This window comes from Momordica charantia (genome assembly GCF_013281855.1).
Source record: "Momordica charantia cultivar OHB3-1 chromosome 3 unlocalized genomic scaffold, Mcharantia_2.0 BLBB01000003.1, whole genome shotgun sequence".
Lineage (NCBI taxonomy): Eukaryota > Viridiplantae > Streptophyta > Magnoliopsida > Cucurbitales > Cucurbitaceae > Momordica > Momordica charantia.
This window is the reverse complement of record NW_028275161.1, coordinates 11,238,906-11,256,235: the sequence shown is the minus strand read 5'-3', so window position 1 is coordinate 11,256,235 and position 17,330 is coordinate 11,238,906. Positions and strand designations below refer to the sequence as shown.

Below are 17,330 nucleotides of genomic sequence, written 5' to 3'. Positions count from 1 at the left end.
CTTGAGTTTCCAGCAACCCCTAACAAACTCACTGTTGTAGTCATCATCATATAGTTTTGCTGCGGATAACAAATTAAATCTGAAGCTAGGAAATATACCTTACGCCTCGTAGCACCAACTCGACCCCTTCGCCTGCCTTCAAACAAATATCTCCAATTCCTTTTACCTTGGAGATACTCTCATTCACCATCCTCACCCAGCCATAATCACCTGCAGTAAAAGATGAGAACCAAAGTCTGTCTGAAGCAACGTGCACTGATGCTGTAGTGTCCACTACCGACTGGTGTAACGCCCCTCGTTACTCAGGTTAGTTTAATCTCAAATCTTGAGGTTTAATCGAAAATTATTTTAATTTATTTTAATTGTTCTACGTTGTTTTGTTATAGGGCTAGCATGGGTTGTGAGTTTATAATTATAATTAATGAGGTGTTGTTTTCCGCTTTTGTCCTAGGCTGTTGGACTTGGTTGTTTTATTTTTTATTATTATTCTTATTATTTTTTTGTTGGAAACATTTATAATTAGGGTTGTTGGAAATTTAGACCCTATAATTTTTCCTAACCCAATAATTCTTTTAACCCATGGGTTTATTTTTATTTGTATTTTGTAAAAATTTTTTTGGGTAACTGGTTTTAATTTAAAAACATAAGAGAAAAGAAATAGGCCCTAGACCTTCCCTTTCTTCTTCTTCACCATTGAAGCCGCCAGCCCCCTCTGTCGTCTTCTTGTTCGCAAACCAGCAACACAGCGCGCTTCTTCACCGACGACCGCTCCCACCGCGACGCACCACCATCCCCATCGAGCAGCAACATGTGGCAGGAGGACAAGTAGACGCCCAATCATTTCAGCCTGCATCGGCGGCTCCGGTGGTGGTTGGGCGACGTTTCGGCTGAATAGAGGTGACCCACGACTTGTACCACCTAGACTCGAACCCGTGCTCATCCTGCGGTGTCCAGCAACATCAGTGGCGGATTTAGAGCGTTTTCATTGCTACCAAACGCAAACAACAGTGTTTTTGGTAGTGTTTGCGCCTATCCATATATGTTCCAAGTTCGATATAAGTTCCTCACGCTGTTAGAGTTAGCTCTAAATTACCCACTCGTAAACGAAGTCAATTGTGGTAAAGGACCTTTCAAAAACCTCTTGATGCATAGGTGTTGAATCGACGCAAAGTTTGATAGTGTAGCAGTGTGTAAGTAGTACCAAGGGGTGGGTGTGTGCGTTAGTAGGTGTATTTGACATGAGTTCTTATCGAACTATCTTATTTTTGTGCATCTCATGTAGGTAAAAATTGTTAGCCATGGTTAAGGGCTTGTAGATGCTATTCTGGATTATGTTCTTACTGAAAGTTTGTTTTGAGAATAAATGATATTTTTTTCTTGATATTAGGTGCTGGAAATTAATTGTTATGTGATGTTGGGATACTATTGTAGTGGCTTTTCATGTTGTTATGTGCTGGAAAATTGTTGTGATATGTTTAAATCCCTCATGACATAGTCTTTCATGATATAAAGCAATGAAACTTATTTTTCAGATATGTTTTGACACTCTCATTGTGATCGTACATACTAGAAAGTGTAGGAATAGTTTGTATGGATTAGTTGGGTGTTTTTTCATAGTTTCTAAGTGTAAGAGCAGCCTAAGTCACGAGAATTATTGCCATTGTATTGCATATGGGTAGAAAATGCTAGGATCTTGTTGTTACGACTTGTGGCTATGTAACTCATGTTATCTTTGTCTTGGATGATTATTTTGGAATACTTATTGTGGAAAAAGGGCTGAACAAGGTCAAAATGTTAGTCATCGTGTGCTACTATTCTGTTGGAGGACTTGATGCAAAAACGTGAGCTGTGGGAATTGGAATGGTATGATAGGAACTTAACAGAGGACCATGACTCGACTGTGGGGCTTGCCGTGTAATGAGAGGCAGATACACGAGTGGACCAGCTTCAGGGCAGGTGGTCGAGAATATTACGTCAATAATGGGTGTCGAGCCTCTGGGTACAAAAGGTCGGGGGTCGATAGGCCAGTCTTGGTAGAGATGAGTGTTGAGGCTCCGGGTACAAAGGGTCGAGGGTCGGCAAGATGAGTCTTTTGATGATGAGTATTGGGTCTTGACGTGGTGGCGGTCAAGGACCAATATGCTGAGTAGGCGTCGAGGCCTTAGGTACAAGAGGTCGAGGGTTGATGCACAGTTCGAGGCCTTGAGAATAAGGGCCAAAGTCGAACGCCAAGCTTCTATAGAGGAGTGTCGGGGCCTTGGGTACAAAAGGTCAAGGGCGATACGAATCGAAGAGTTAGACTTGGATTACTAACATAATACGGTGGGCTAGGAAGAGCTTGGAAGAGCTAGAGGTCAACGAGGCTTGCGGTTGAAGTTCTGTTAGATTTAATGCTTGGGATGTCTGTGTGTACTGATTTCTCGTTATTTCCTATTATTGATGATTACTATTTATAGTATCGAGATGTTTTATTGCAATGTCAAGCATGTTGTATGTGTTTAGTCAGTCAGGGCTACTAACAAAGTATTTTATATACTCACCTCCCTCTTCAACTTTTGTTTTTAGGTGCAGACCGAGTCCTTGGCCATGGTGATGACGTGGAGGAGGCTTGACCGAGGAAGGACCATTTAGGCTGCTTTATTGTCACTTAGGATAGTTGATCTGTAGTTTGATTGTCGGAGGCATAGGGACTTATTGATAGTAGTGGACTAATTATTGTGGTTTTTGACGCGATGTAGAATTTTGTTTCCCTTACAGATGTGATTACGCTTGTTTACATGCGTAAAAAGAAGGTTTTAGATGCTGTTTTTACTATGTTTTAACTTTGTTTCGGACTTTTTCTCGGTCGTTTGAGTTCCAATTCATGCAAAATTCATATATGATGGTTTGTGGTTGGCTTATATTGTATTTATGACATTTTAGGACCATTTGGGAGTGCAAATTAATCAAAAGAAGCAAAAAGACGGAAAAAACTACATGGGAGGCGTCAGGCGCCTGAGAGGCTGCAGAATTCCTGATTTTCTTCCAACTTTGCCCTTAATGAAACGCGTCTTCCAATGCGTTTTGGTGGTTCCAATCGATGCATACGTGTAGAAGAAGTGTTCCACTATCAGTTTGAGCACGATTTAGTCAGTCAAAGGAGTTGGAAATGGGTGATCCACCAGCGTTTTAGGACCTACTTAACCAATTCTGCACAGCTATAAATTCCAGCAGCTTCTCCACCAAATTCATCAAGTCTTGCTTCCTTCTCTTGATCATTCTTAGTGTTTCTTTGTTGCTTTCTAAGTACTTTTGAGTTGCTTTCATTAGTTGCTTTTAGTTTTTAAATCCCGAGCACTTTACATTCCTTTATTGAGCTTTGTTTTGTTTCCGTTGTTACTTAGTTATTTTCTACCTATTCAAATTTATAAAAATCCAGCACTTAGCTTATCTTTACTTTGCCTTTACTTTATTTTTAGTTAAGAGAATTGTGTTTTTGGAGGAAAGAGCACGTGACACTCCCCCTTGCTTGAAAGAGAAGGGCGAAGCTCTCAATCCCGAGCAAAACTCTCCATTAGTTAACTTTTGTTTTTCACACATGCATTTCGATTTCAACCATTTTACTTGCTATATTTTCTTCAATATGTCTTTCTAAATTCCCGTCTCTAGCCCGGTTATGGATAGTTAGCCTTTTATTTCTACAAAGGGTTGCTAAGAAGTAGTGTTTTTGCTTTCCACTCATTGCTCAACATGTTTTCCCAAAAAGTTGGGATTTAGAGAAGGCCACTGTAAGTCTTAACAAGTCAATACTGAAAAGGTTGCTTATTTGCATTGTTGAGTGGTTAAACCGAGGAGAGGAGCGCCTTAGACATAAGGGTTCCGGTTAAGTAGCCTAGACATAGGACCTTAACCCGAGGTTGCGACTATTTCCATTCTAAAACTAAGATATCTCTCATAATAGACATATTAGGGAATGTCTTAGGACTTTGAACTTGCTTAGACATAAGTCAAGTGAAAAGTGTAGTCGTTGGTTCCTAAAGTAAAATGCATATCGTCCTTAGCGTATCCTTGATTCTTTGTTGGCTAACTTGAAGTAATTCGGGCTAGGTTTTACCATTATAAGACCAAATCCCAAATCCAAAACCATTATTTGTGACCACTTCCCATTTTACAAGAATCACTCATTTCAACGTTCACTATTCATTAAAACTTTAGAGTTTGGAAATTATTTAGAAATCCTTGAGGATCGATACTTGGATACTCCATCCATTTTATATTACTCTGACAGGTGTGCGCTTGCATCTATAGAATTGTTACCACGCTTAGTGCGTGCGTTCAGCATAACCTCAGTCAAGATGCACCTTTGTTGTTAATCGTTTGGATTGCCCATTTATCTCGGATTTGTTGGCCAAATAGAGGTTTCTTTTATTTATGGACTTATTAGTCTACTAATGGCAGACAATTCACGTTTAGGATTGAATTGAAACATGGGTCCCCCATTGGTTATCCTTTAATTGTTGCCTTATGCTTTCCAGTTAGGAGAGAGTTGAACAGGGAGTTTGCTACCCCGAGAACGTTGTTGAAATTCGGGGGCGTTATAACTGGTCTACAGATATGTTCCTCTTAACACAAGCCAAAAACTCTTCAATCCGTTCATCTCCTGTTACAACGTTTGTAGAATGTTTCCCCTGCTCATAATCTTCTTTGAACTTCCTACAAAAGCGTTTCACTTGTCCCTTCTTGTGGCAGTAAAAACATCCCACTTCCCATTTGAACTCCCACTACCCCTGTTATATCTCTACTGCTGCTTCCCATTGTAATTGATATATCTTTGCATTTCTTTTGTTCTAAACTATCAAAGCTGATTCAACCCCGTTCTCTGCCCCTAAAGTAGATGCAGATATTTTCCCTAAATTTCTTCAAACTTCCTCATATAAGGCGGTATCGCAAGTAGCTAAAAATTTCAAGGTATTGTCCCTTAACGAATTCGACACCGCTGTCTTCATCGTCTCCCAATTGTTAGGCAAATATGTTAACGACCTCATAGCCTTCACCTCCTCATCAATCTTGACACCCATCCCTTTTAATTTATTCAAGATATCGGTGAGCTCATTAATGTGGGAATTCACCGAGGTTCCCTCCTCCATGCGGATATTAAAAGGATGAAGTATTTTTGTATTGACAGACGGTTTTTTATACCTGCCTTGAAAGGCCTTCAACAACTCTTTTGCAATCGTCTCATTCACCACGGGACTGCAAACATTCATCGATAAAGACATTCTGATGTTCAGAACGGCCTGCTCATCCATATCTTTCCAATCCTTGTTCGTCATCTCCACTGGTCTATCCCCCAAAGTCTTGTGTATCTTATTGCACGTAAGAAGATCTTTTAACTGCATCTTCCAAAAACTGAAATTATGTCCTGTGAACTTCAGAACCCCTTCATAATAATGGTTTGCGTGATATTTGTCTCCCATGATACTGCAACCCTATAGCTCTGATACCACTTGTTGGGAAATTAACAGTCTTATATAATTCCCCCTTGCACAAAAATATCCTAACACAACAAAAAATATGCAAATATGAAGAAAACTTTCAAAGCACAAGAATAACGACACAGCAAATTATATTGGTTCACCACTAAGGGCTACGTCTAGTCTTCCACTCAGATGTGGGTAATTCACTAATAATTATTTATGGATTGGAATACAAAACTCTCCTAAAAAATATCCCAGAGATACCAACAAAAGCCTCTTATCTTCTTAGTATTTTAACACAATGAATACTTAGGAACAGGAATGAAAACTCACAAGAATCAAGATGCAATTACCCGATAATGTTGATCTTGATCAACCCCAATGCCTCTGCCAATGCCCGAGCAGCTAAACTCGCTTAAAATCGGCTGCTCGAAACCCCTCTTTCGGTTGGTAAAACCCTAAAACTTGAACTGCAGTATTTATAGACTCAAAATAGCGCCATGACGCTATCCACAGCGCCAATGGCGCTACGGACGGAGTAGATTCACGCCCGAACACCCCTTTGACAGCGCCAGGGTGCCCTACAACTTTGGTTCTCCTGGCCTGATACCAATTATTTCTTATCATAGGTCCACTCCGACTGTAACACCCCGCGTTACTAAGGTTAGATTATCTCGAATCCCAGTGCCTCTTTTCTTAGAAATTTCTTTTTATTTAATTTCATTGTTCATTTCATTTTATTTCGAGCTGCTGTGGTAATTGTTATGAGTGTTGAAGTGTACTTACGTATCCAATTATTGTGTAACGAGGAAATTATTTTCTCTATAATTGTTCTGGTCCGTTGGGCCCAAATTAAGTATCTAAGTAAGTGGGCCTTTCTTGTTTTAAAACAAGGGGGAAAGAGAAAAGGGCCTAGCCCAAGTGGGTCCCTTCTTGTTAAAACAAAAAGAAGGTAAGAGGAAACCCTAGCCCCCAACAACCCTTCCCCTTTCGTGAACCTCTTCTTCCCCTCCCCGTTTTAGATTTCGTTTTCTTTCTTCTACCGGCGCCTCAACCCTCCCCGAAACACTCGACGGACGGCGATCACCGGCGATTTGACAGCAGCGGCAGCAGGCGACTTCGCGACAGGTGGCGCGGCAGGCAACGGCGGCGGCGACTCTGGGCAGCGGCGTCAGGCAGCAGCGGGCAGGTGCGCGCGGGTGACGGCAGCAGCAGTTCGCGGGCAACGGGCAGCAGCGATGCGCGGGCGTCTGCAGCAGCGTTGCGCAGGTGTCGGGCAGCGGCGGAGGTGCACGGCGCGTCGGGCAGCAGTAGTGGTGCGCAGGTTCCGATAGCAGCGGGTCGTGGCGCGGGTTCTTGCTGCACACAGCGTCGTGGGCATCGTTTTGGTGAATTTTTGCTGTTAAAATAGTCCAGACAGCAGCAGTTTCCGATCCCGGCACCTACCCATAACCATTAGAAGCTCGATTTACGCAACCCACAACCATTCGAGTTAGGTCTGAGCTACTCGCACCTAGACGAAGTCGATTTTTGCGGTAATGGACATTGCAATATCTCTTAGAATGAATTTAGACGGCTGGAAATTTGGTATTAATTATTTCGTTGTCTATTGTTGTTTAGGTGGTGGGTTGACGCAAGATATAGGAGCATAGCAGTGTGTAAGTAGCACCAGGGGGCGAGTGCGTGCATTATTTTGTGTTAACAGAAATGGTTTTGGTGCTGATTTTTAATTAGTTGAATGGTTTTGGTGCTGATTTTTAATTTAGAATAATTTATTTCGTGCATTAGAAAATTGTTAGCCGTGCTTTGTGAACTCCCAGTGATTATCGTTGTGTTACGTGTTGCTGTTTCATTGCTAGACATTATGATTTTTTTGTAGTTGAAACTCTCAGTGACGAAATGCATGTGTTGATAGCCTGTTATATAGTTTTATATTATTTTGTTGGAAGCTGCTGAGTTAGTGTATTGTTGGTACGAAGAAAAGCATGCTGGTAAAATTGAGCTGTGAATTGAAATGTGGAAGACTTATTTATAGGTTGTCTTTGGAAGATTAGTGGGAATTGTCACGAGCGATGGGACGGGTTAGCGGTTTGTTAACCTGTGGGGTGTCTGTATTGAAAATGCATACTAGTCGCATGCTTATTCAAAGCTTTAAGTGGGTGCCTTGGGAATAAATGGCAAGGCCGAACATCAGGTTTCTATGGAGAAGTATTGGGGTCTTGGGAATAAATGTCAAGAACCAATACGCCGAGTAGTCATTGGTGCCTTGGGAATAAATGTCAAGGACTGGTGCACAGTTCTAGACCTTGGGAATAAATGGCAAGGTCGAACTTCAAGTTTCTGTAGAGAAGTGTTGGGGCCTTGGGAATAAATGTCAAGGGCCAAAACGATTAGAGGAGTTAAGTACGGAGGACTAACGTGAAGGGGTGCTTAAGATGTAACAATTCTAGACCTTGGGAATAAATGGCAGGGTCGAACACCAAGCGTTGTAGAGGGAGGTCGGTATCTTGGGAATAAATGTCAAGAGTCGTTACGCCTCGAAAAGTTAGACTTGGAGTACTAACATGGAGTGGGAGTGAGTGTTAGTTCAATTATGGACAAGTGCTAGTGGGTAGTGTGGTTGGGGTCCCGGAAGTCTACGTGTTGGGTTGCTTGTACGGAATTGTTAATCTATTATTATTATCCTGTGCTGCCTATCTGTTGTTCTGCTATTGTTCTTTTGATGTGGTTGTGATTACGAGCGTGTTCCGGTGTTTAGTTAGGGTGGGCTACTTACGGAGTATTTATGTACTCACCTCCCCCCTCTACCTTTTTGTCTCAGGTGTGAACCGGGCCGACCTGGTGATGACGTGGAGGAGGTCTGACTGAGGCGGGATCACTAGCTGTGTCGGTTAGGCTAGGGAATGATGTCGCGCAATGCAGACATCGTTAAAATCTTACTGCTATGAAATAAAAAGGGGAATTAGACATTGGGTTAACTCCAAGGACACTTTCTTTTATTGCTTTATGGGTATTTTGTTTTTACTATTCGAACTACTGATGTATTTGGGATTACGAGACAAAATAATTATATTCTTGATTGGATTCCTTACCACTGAGGCGAGTATTATCTCCTGAATATTCTATTATTGTGTACCTCCATTTTGTATGATGCATTAGGAGAACATTACATTTTCGTTACTTTAAATGGGAGGGTTCAATAAGCATTATAGGGCCGTTACCTCATTAAACGTGTCAGAAATCTAGGTCTCTACACCGACCAATCTCACCAAACAAACAATGGTATCTATTAGATTAGCAGACAACCGTCTCCACCGGTTCACCCACACTAACGAGCGAGAGAGTCCTGCTTCAGTAACAGAGTCACAAGCAAGAGTTCTCATTGATGCTCTGCCCACTTTAACATAATGGGACAACTCGCTCTTATACCAATTCTAGGATCGTATGGCAACACTAGAGAGGGTTGTTGTGTACCAACTTTTAGATTTTAAAAAGAAAGTTAAAAAAATAAAAAAATCAAACAAATTTAAATGCATAATTTGAAATAGTAGAGAGATGACACGATGAGTTTGTATAGTAGTTCGGAAATCTCTAATCCACTTCGCAAGACTTCTTTTTGGGTATTTTATTGCATAGGCTCTCTAAAGGGTACATAAAAGACATAGGACATTATTTGAGAATGGTTAGATTTTTGTCTTTAATTTTAATTTAAAGTTAATTTATAATTGTCCCCAAATTTAATAAAATATAGTTTTGACAATAATGACGTGACCGTTTATGATTGACCAAATATTTATGGTTCTATGTTCTATTCACTATAGGATTTCTCGAAAATTAGTTACTGATTTGATAATAACAACATTAATTATATTCCTTAAAAAAATATTAATTATAACTACGGAGAACTTTCTATCTACAAAGTCTTTTAGCTCTGTTTAAGAACTTTTTGCATTGATTTTAATCATAATAATTTTGTTATTAGTGAACTATAAAATTTTCTTACACTTCCTCCCTAATTTTATCATCATATTGATATAATTCTCTCACTTTTGGAGTTAATCATTACAAATAAATTAAGAAGTAACTGCCACAACACTCTTTTCATTTGGATAAAGTTGATCTGATATGTACCTCGAGAAATCCAAAAACTTGTAATTTAAATCTATAGGAAATCAAGTCAGAGAGGGGAAGAGTATATGCCAAATTTTATGCGCTCGCTTACAATGGTAGAGAGAATGGGTGGTAGTTTCGTACGAAGCTCCGCAGAATTTGCAGGCAGGTAAAATATCGATTCCTCTATTGTGCAAATTGGGGGTTGTTGGTATGTGTTCATGAGCTGCTCTCCAAATAAAAATCTTTATTTTTGAAAGAACAGAGAGGCTCCAAATAGATTTCCAATCTGCACCTTGAAAATTATTGTTAGTAGATGCTGCATTACATTTTATTTGCATGAATAGCTTGTATTCACTTTTTAAACTATAGGATCCTCTTTTATCATAATGTCAAAGCCACAAATCGTGTAAATTACATAAACTTATAGGCATAACCATAATCAAATCTATGTCTTTATCACATAACAAGTTTGAAACCAAGTCTTTATCCCATTCTCCACTTTGGTTAATAAAATTGGCCACTATAATATCATCAGCCTCATGATTAACCATAATAGGTGTGAAAGAATTTGGTCTTGGGATCCACGGATCCATGAACACCTTAATTGTAGAACCATTATCAACTCTAAGTCTCAAACCTTTAGCAAGAAGATCGCGGCCCCATATGAATCCTCTCCAAAAATAAGAAGAAGAGGTGGAAGTTGTAGCCTGTAGTAGAGATGAGTCTTTGAAATATTTTGATTTCAATACTTTGGCGACTAAAAGATTTGAGCATTGGAGAACTCGCCAAACTTGTTGAGCCACTAAAGCTTTGTTAAAACATTCTAGATCCCAAAAATTTAGACATCCATGCTCCTTGGGAAAACACATTTTATCCCATTTCATCCAGTGAAGTTTCTTAGTATCATCTGTTGTGCCCCACCAATAAAGCGTGCAAACATCTTTGCAACATCATCACAAAAGCCCTTAGGGAGCTTAAATACACTCATGGCATATGAGGGTATAGCCTGACCAACACTTTTAATTAGAATCTCTTTGCCTTCAGTAGAGAAGAAAGAGGTTTCCCGCCTTGCATTTCTTTCTAGATTTTATCCTTAAGATAAAACCAGTCCAAACCTTTCCTTCTAGTGAAATAAGATGGCAACCCAAGATAATTCCCAAACTGCTTGATCAAGTTGACATTAAGAATAATCTGAAGATAATGTTGCTTATCCGGATGGACATTTGGTGAAAAGAGAAGGGCAGACTTTGAGAAATTTATGCATTGCCCCGATGCTTTACCATATGTATTCAACAGATTCCTGAGTGTTAAGCATTCCGACTCCAAGGATCTCAAAAATATAAGACTGTCATCTGTAAATAATAAATGATAAATAGATTGGCCACCTTCCTCAAATTTTATACCTGTGAGTCGACCTACGCTGTAGCATAGTTAATCAGTGCATACAAACCTTATGCACATAAGAGGAACAGATAAGGTAAAAGAATATCACCTTGTCAAATACCTCGAGAGGGGGAGAAGAAACCTCTTGGGGTGCCATTTAAGAGGATGGAAAACCGTAGTGTACATATGCAACAAATGAGGGAATTAAATAACTTAAGAATTTCTTCCTAAAAATGTTTTTTACAATAATATTCTTCATTGCGTCACTTTCCATCACTAAGAAAATCATAACAAAAATAGTACATTTTAATATCTATACTTTAATAAAAAGGAAGAAGGTAGCAAAAACATTTTTTTGCACATATACCCCTTCTTCAATAGATGGATTTACAAAATATGTCATTAACAATTAACTATAGATAGTGTTTAAAAAATAATTATAGTCAATGGCCTAATTAATAATTTTATTGATTTAAAAAACATGTCATTAAAAATGAATTATAAATAGAGTTTTAAGTAATAAAAAAATTAGTAAATAGATTAATTAATAATTAATTGTCAAAACTAAACAATAACTGTAAGTAATAAATTGGATTAATTAATTATTTATGGACTTACAAAATATGTCTTCTTTTTTTTTTTTTTGAAAGCACAAAATATGTTACTAACAATTAATAGTAAATAGTGCTTCAGAATAGTTATAAATAGTAAATTGGTTAACTAATAATTAATTGTTAATAATAAGCTAACATATGGAATATAAAGGAGGTTGGAATGCAAATTTTTTTTCCTATAACTAAAAAAAACTTCCTTTCATTATAATTCACAACAATTAATATAACTGTAAATTAATTAATCAATAATTAATTGTCAATAATAAGAAATATATAGAATTTAAAATAAGTTTTTAAATACAAAATGTTTTTTCTACCACTTAAATATTTTTTCTTTCGTTATAGTTCGTAACAATAATTATAATTGTAAACAATTAATTGATTGATTAATAATTAATTGTCAATAATAATAAATATATAGAATTTAAGAAACGTTATAATAATAATGATAAGTAGTAAATTGGTTAATGAACAATTAATGGTCAGTAATAATAAATATTTATAATTTAAAAGAGGTTGGAATGCAAAAGGCCACTTTCTTACCACTTAAACATTTTTTTTCCTTTAATTATAATTCATAATGGTAAATTAATTAATTAATAATATAAATTTTAGATTTTTTTTTGGCACAATAAATATCAGATCCAAAAAAAGAGGTTGGAATGCAAAAATTAAATAAATAAATCGTACCAATTTAAAAAAATTATTTCATTATAATTTATAAAATTAAAATGATTAATTAATAATTAATTATGAATCTATGATCTATAATCGTTACCACCCAAACATTTGGGCCAACACATATCAGATCAGCCAACCCATTGAATACGTCGGTCCCCATCGACCCAATTCCACCATAACTGAGCCATCATTTGGTGCAAATCATGAATTAGAGCTTTCAGGAGCCAGAAACAATTCATAACGTAAAACGGAATGGATTGAACTACCGCTTTCAACAAAATTTCCTTACATCCAATAGAAAAAAGACGACCTTTCCACTATTGAAGCCGCCGCCAAACACGGTCCTTGATGAAACTCAACATATTCCACCGATTTCTAGGCATAAATGAGGGAAGCCTGTAACGCCCCGCGTTCTCTGACTCGTTTATTTTATGATTTAAAATTGTGCCTTTGGATTTCTTCCTTTTTCGTTAAGTGAAATTATTGAAACTTCTTATTTTGGAGTTTTAATTTTGGATAATTTCGAATCAAGCCTATTATCGTTTGATTTAGATAATTAAGTTCTAAAATTTTGGAAAGAGATTTTAATTAAAACTTAATTAAACTTTTGGAAATTTAATTTTTCCTCCTGGATTTCATTTTGGGTTGTTGTGAGTTTATTTTAATTACTGGAGTGTTTTCTTTAGGATTTTCGCTTTGGGCCTCGGATTTATTTGTTTTAATTTTGTTTTAGTTGAAGATCGTTGAGTTTATATTGTTTGAAAGTAGAATTTTAGTTTCTTCAAACCCATGGGCCTTCTATTAATTTGGGAATTGGGCTTTTAGTTTAAAAACAAAAGAAAAGAAAAAATAAAAAACTAAAAAAAAATAAACAAAACAAAAACAAGAAGCCCTAGGATCTCTTTCTTCCTCTCCGTCTTGTTGCAACCGCCAGCCCCCCCCCCTCGATTTCTGCCGCCGGCCACCATAGCTCTGGCAACCGAGCCACACGAACGACGCCCCACCAGAGCAGAGTTTCCGGCGGTGTTTCTCAAGGCGAGTAGCGGCGGCAAGTCATTCCAGCAGCGACGGCTCCCGGCGAACCAGCAGCGACGGCGCACGGCAGATACATCTAGCGAGCTTCATCCTCCGGTGTTCAACAACAGTTACGGTCAGCCCAGATCTTCAGTTCTTCAGCGTGTACAGACTCGCAGCGGCGCATCCCATAGCAGCAATGGCGGATTTGGGTTCACCGGCTTCGAGCAGTCCCACGAATGGCAAACTGTCGCAGCTTCTCCCGTGCGGCTACGCGACCAACCACCATACCGGAAACGTCCTCCTCTACGGCAGTTAGCAGTGTTGACCAGTAGCATTTGCGGCAGCACGCGGTTGCAGCGAACAAGGCGGCGTGTTTTCCTTCGGAACCCAACAGTATCAGCGGCTGCTCAACAAACCAGCTGAGTTTCCGTTCAGATCTGACGTCCCACTAGTAAACGACGACCAGCTGTAGTCTTCCCTTCTACCCACGACCCCTCGACGACCCACGAACCCGCAACCAGCACGTGAATCAAATCTTCGGTGACCCATTTTGTGATTCCAAAGTGAGCAAAAGTATTCCGACGCATTTTGGCATTTACCCATACCAAATTGGAGCTTGATTCGTGATACCCATCCTTGTTCGAAGCTAGATTTAAGTTACCCATTACTTTTCGGTATCAAACCAGCAAGCTCGAAGCTTCTCGAACCCGGATTCGGCAGCTCAAGCCTCCTCGGTGTCTACCAGTTTCAAACCCAAGAGGTTTTATGGTGAGATAGTAGGTAACGGGTCATCTAAATTTACTTTCGATGCAAACTAAGTGTTTCTAACATGAATTCTAATCAAGTTTGGTTTGCTTTTGGATTTAGGAACCCTTCGGTGAACTTGGTAGCGCATTAGAACTTTGTTATAAGTAGTTCTTACTTGGGGGATGTTTGTTGATTGAATATGTATGAATTGTGTGGCGCTTTCGGTGTGCTTATTATTTATTAATATGTAAGTTAATTGTGTCTTATGAATATTGGCTAATGGTTGTAAGTAGTTTCTTACTGGAGGGGTTGGTTGTCTGCTGATATGATATGGTTGTTTGCTCGTGTGCCCATGTGCGATATTTGCATGTTGCTTGTCGTTGTTATCATTTAGCGAACGTCGTTGTTGATAAAACTGTTGATATATCTTGGGAAAATTATGTGGTTGTGTGAATAAATTGTAGTCAAGTAATCTTGGATCACTATGATTGAATTGTTGTCATGTTCTAATTGGTTTTCATGATGAAACTTGTATACCGGTATTATAATCTGTTGTTTCGAAAGCATGTTGAATGTTTATGAGAGTCGGTAGTGTTTGATGAATGCTGGGTATCTATCAACTATATTTTGGTTAAGTGGTTGATTGTGCTTTTTCTGTGAACGATGCCTGCTGGAGCCGTTGGATCATGTTGGACTATTTTAGATTGATTGGCTTTTACATATGATCATTTCGGTGTATCGCATATTGGACTGTTATGAGATTGTTGATGCATGAGGCATGACGTAGTAGCAAGTAGGACTCTTATGAGAATTTTGGGACATAACAAAGTAAGTAGCACGGGGGCGGGTGCGTGCGTTGATGTTTGTTATTTGATTGCCGATGTGCTGTTTATGACGTTTAATATTGGTTCTGATACGTTGTTGTGCAGTGTAACTCTTGTTTATGTTGGTTTGTATGCCTGGGTAGTGTTGAATGTCCGTCGGTGATAATAGTGGGAATTTTGTATTGTTGAGCTGCTGAGATCTGTTGTAGAATGATGTATGTTTATAGGGAATGTTCGTTAAAGTGGATTTATTTTGGGAACGTTTGTTGTGTGAATTTGTCTGAAGTGTTTGGCGTGTCTCATGAGTTGTTTATTATATCTGGCAATGCTTATTGGATATGGACGATGGATATTAAGTGTTTGGATGAATTGTTTTGGGGCTCCAATCGTTTGCAATTTGTTGACTATGCTTAGTTATGACTAAACTCACTGTGGCGCGGTTGTTAAGAATTGATATGTGGTGAAAGCATGTTTGGTTTATTGTTTTGCTATTAGAATGATGTTTATGTTGTGGAAGCATGCTGAATTGTGTTGGTGAGCTGAGAGATGCATTGAAATCATACTAGTGGTGGTGTTGTTGATGGGCGTTGTGGTGGTTAGAGTTATTAGGGAAGTAGTACTGAAATCTTGGTTGGAGGCTAGAAATGTTATGTGGAGTTATGAAAGTTATGAAGTGAATGGGTGGGTGTCAGGGCCTCGGGTATAAATGGTCGAGGGCTGATACGTCACTAATTGGGTATCGAGGCCTCGGGTATAAATGGTCGGGGGTCGATACGCCAATATTGGATAAAGATGAGCGTCGAGGCCTCGGGTATAAATGGTCGGGGTTCGATGCGAGGAGTCTTTCGAAAGGAGAACTATTGGGGCCTTGGGTATAAATGGTCAAGGGCCAATAGATTGTAAGACATCGAGGCCTCGGGCATAAATGGTCGAGGGTCGATGCAGAGTTCAAGGCCTTGGGTATAAATGGTCAAGGGCCAATAGATTGTAAGACATTGAGGCCTCGGGTATAAATGGTCGAGGGTCAATACAGAGTTCAAGGCCTTGGGTATAAATGGTCAAGGCCCAATAGATGGTGAAGTCATCGGGGCCTCGGGTATAAATGGTCGAGGGCCGATGGTGAAGTCATCGGGGCCTCGGGTATAAATGGTCGAGGGCCGATGGAGCAGTGTCGGGGCTCTGGGTATAAATGGTCAGGGGCCGACTCTACTCGAAGGAATTAACTGTGGAAGGCTAGAGTAGCTGTGATAAGCGTGGATATACTTGAGATGTTAGGGAGACTAAAGGTTAGTACTGGTAGTTAATGTGTTCATGGTTGTGGTTGTCACCGAATTTTACAGAATGTGTCTGCGTTTGAATGCATAATGTGATGAAAAGCTTGACTGTGAATGTTTCATGATTTGGTTGAGCATGATGTGTGTGTGTTGATCCTTTAATAAGCATAACACGTTGTTCCTTGATAAGTATGCTGTTTGTGCGTGACCCTTCAGATAAGGACTGCTTACTGAGTACTGTGGTTGTACTCATCCCTCTTTCCCCCCAGTTTGCAGGTATCGAGCTAGCTCTTGGGATGGTGATGGCGAGGAGGAGGCTTGATCGGAAGGACCATTAGCTTTGCTGCGTGCAAGTAATTTCTTTTAGTTAGGATAGTGGTGGCCATTTAATCCTGTAGTTGAGTTGGTAGTGGTTGCTTTTGTTTAGTTCTATTGTCTAAATGATGTTGTAAGGTTGCCGATTCATTATTCTTTTAGAGCATTAATTTTGTTAGCCTCTTGAACTATGGGATTGTAATCTACTTAGGATATTTATGAATACATTTGTTTAAGTTGATCGTACTTGAATTAGCTTTTGCTTCATTGCCATTCGAGATGTTAATATTCCTTTAGTGGATGGTTTATAGTTAGTAAGGTTTCCTTGAAGGGTTTTGTTAATGTGAAGTCGGTATTAGATGGTTTTATCTGTATAGGATGTGAGTCTCTCTTAAAACATTAATGTTGTTGTTCTAATTGTTCAAGCTCTCGTGAGTGTTGGAAATCAGAGTAGCGCAGCAGAAGCGTGGTAGTTTTATTGCTTAGTGTTGTTGTGAAGAAAATTCTCTTGTTTATGCGAAAATTTTAGGTAGGTTTAGTAACGGTCCTTGTTTGGAAATGGTGAAATTCCTGGGGCGTTACAAAGCCCCAGATATTTTTCATGGCACTGTGAAAGCCGGACCCCAAACAGGGACCCAAGAGCAGGCTGACTATTCAGACTGGTATTGGGGTTAAAAGAGAGTATCGCTTCATCAAAATTTATTGTCTGACTAGATGCCCACTCATACAATTGCAAAATTGCTCGAACAACAGCCACTTACACCACCTTAGCTTTGTAAAATAGAAAACTATCATCAACAAAGAAAATATGGGAGATAGGGGGACAGTACCTCGAAATGGACAAATCGAAAATAGCTCGTCGGCGTTCAGCACCCTAAAGAAGACAAGATAGTACTTCGGCACACA

At 39.2% G+C, this 17,330-nt stretch overlaps 1 long non-coding RNA gene across 1 annotated transcript; it reads left to right on the top strand.

Moving 5' to 3' along the window:
* Positions 1-13,115: 13,115 nt before the first annotated feature.
* On the top strand, positions 13,116-16,679 carry LOC148212378 (uncharacterized). The gene is made up of 2 exons (XR_015789823.1): positions 13,116-14,032; positions 16,379-16,679. It is a non-coding gene; the product is annotated as an uncharacterized LOC148212378 (long non-coding RNA).
* Positions 16,680-17,330: the final 651 nt, after the last annotated feature.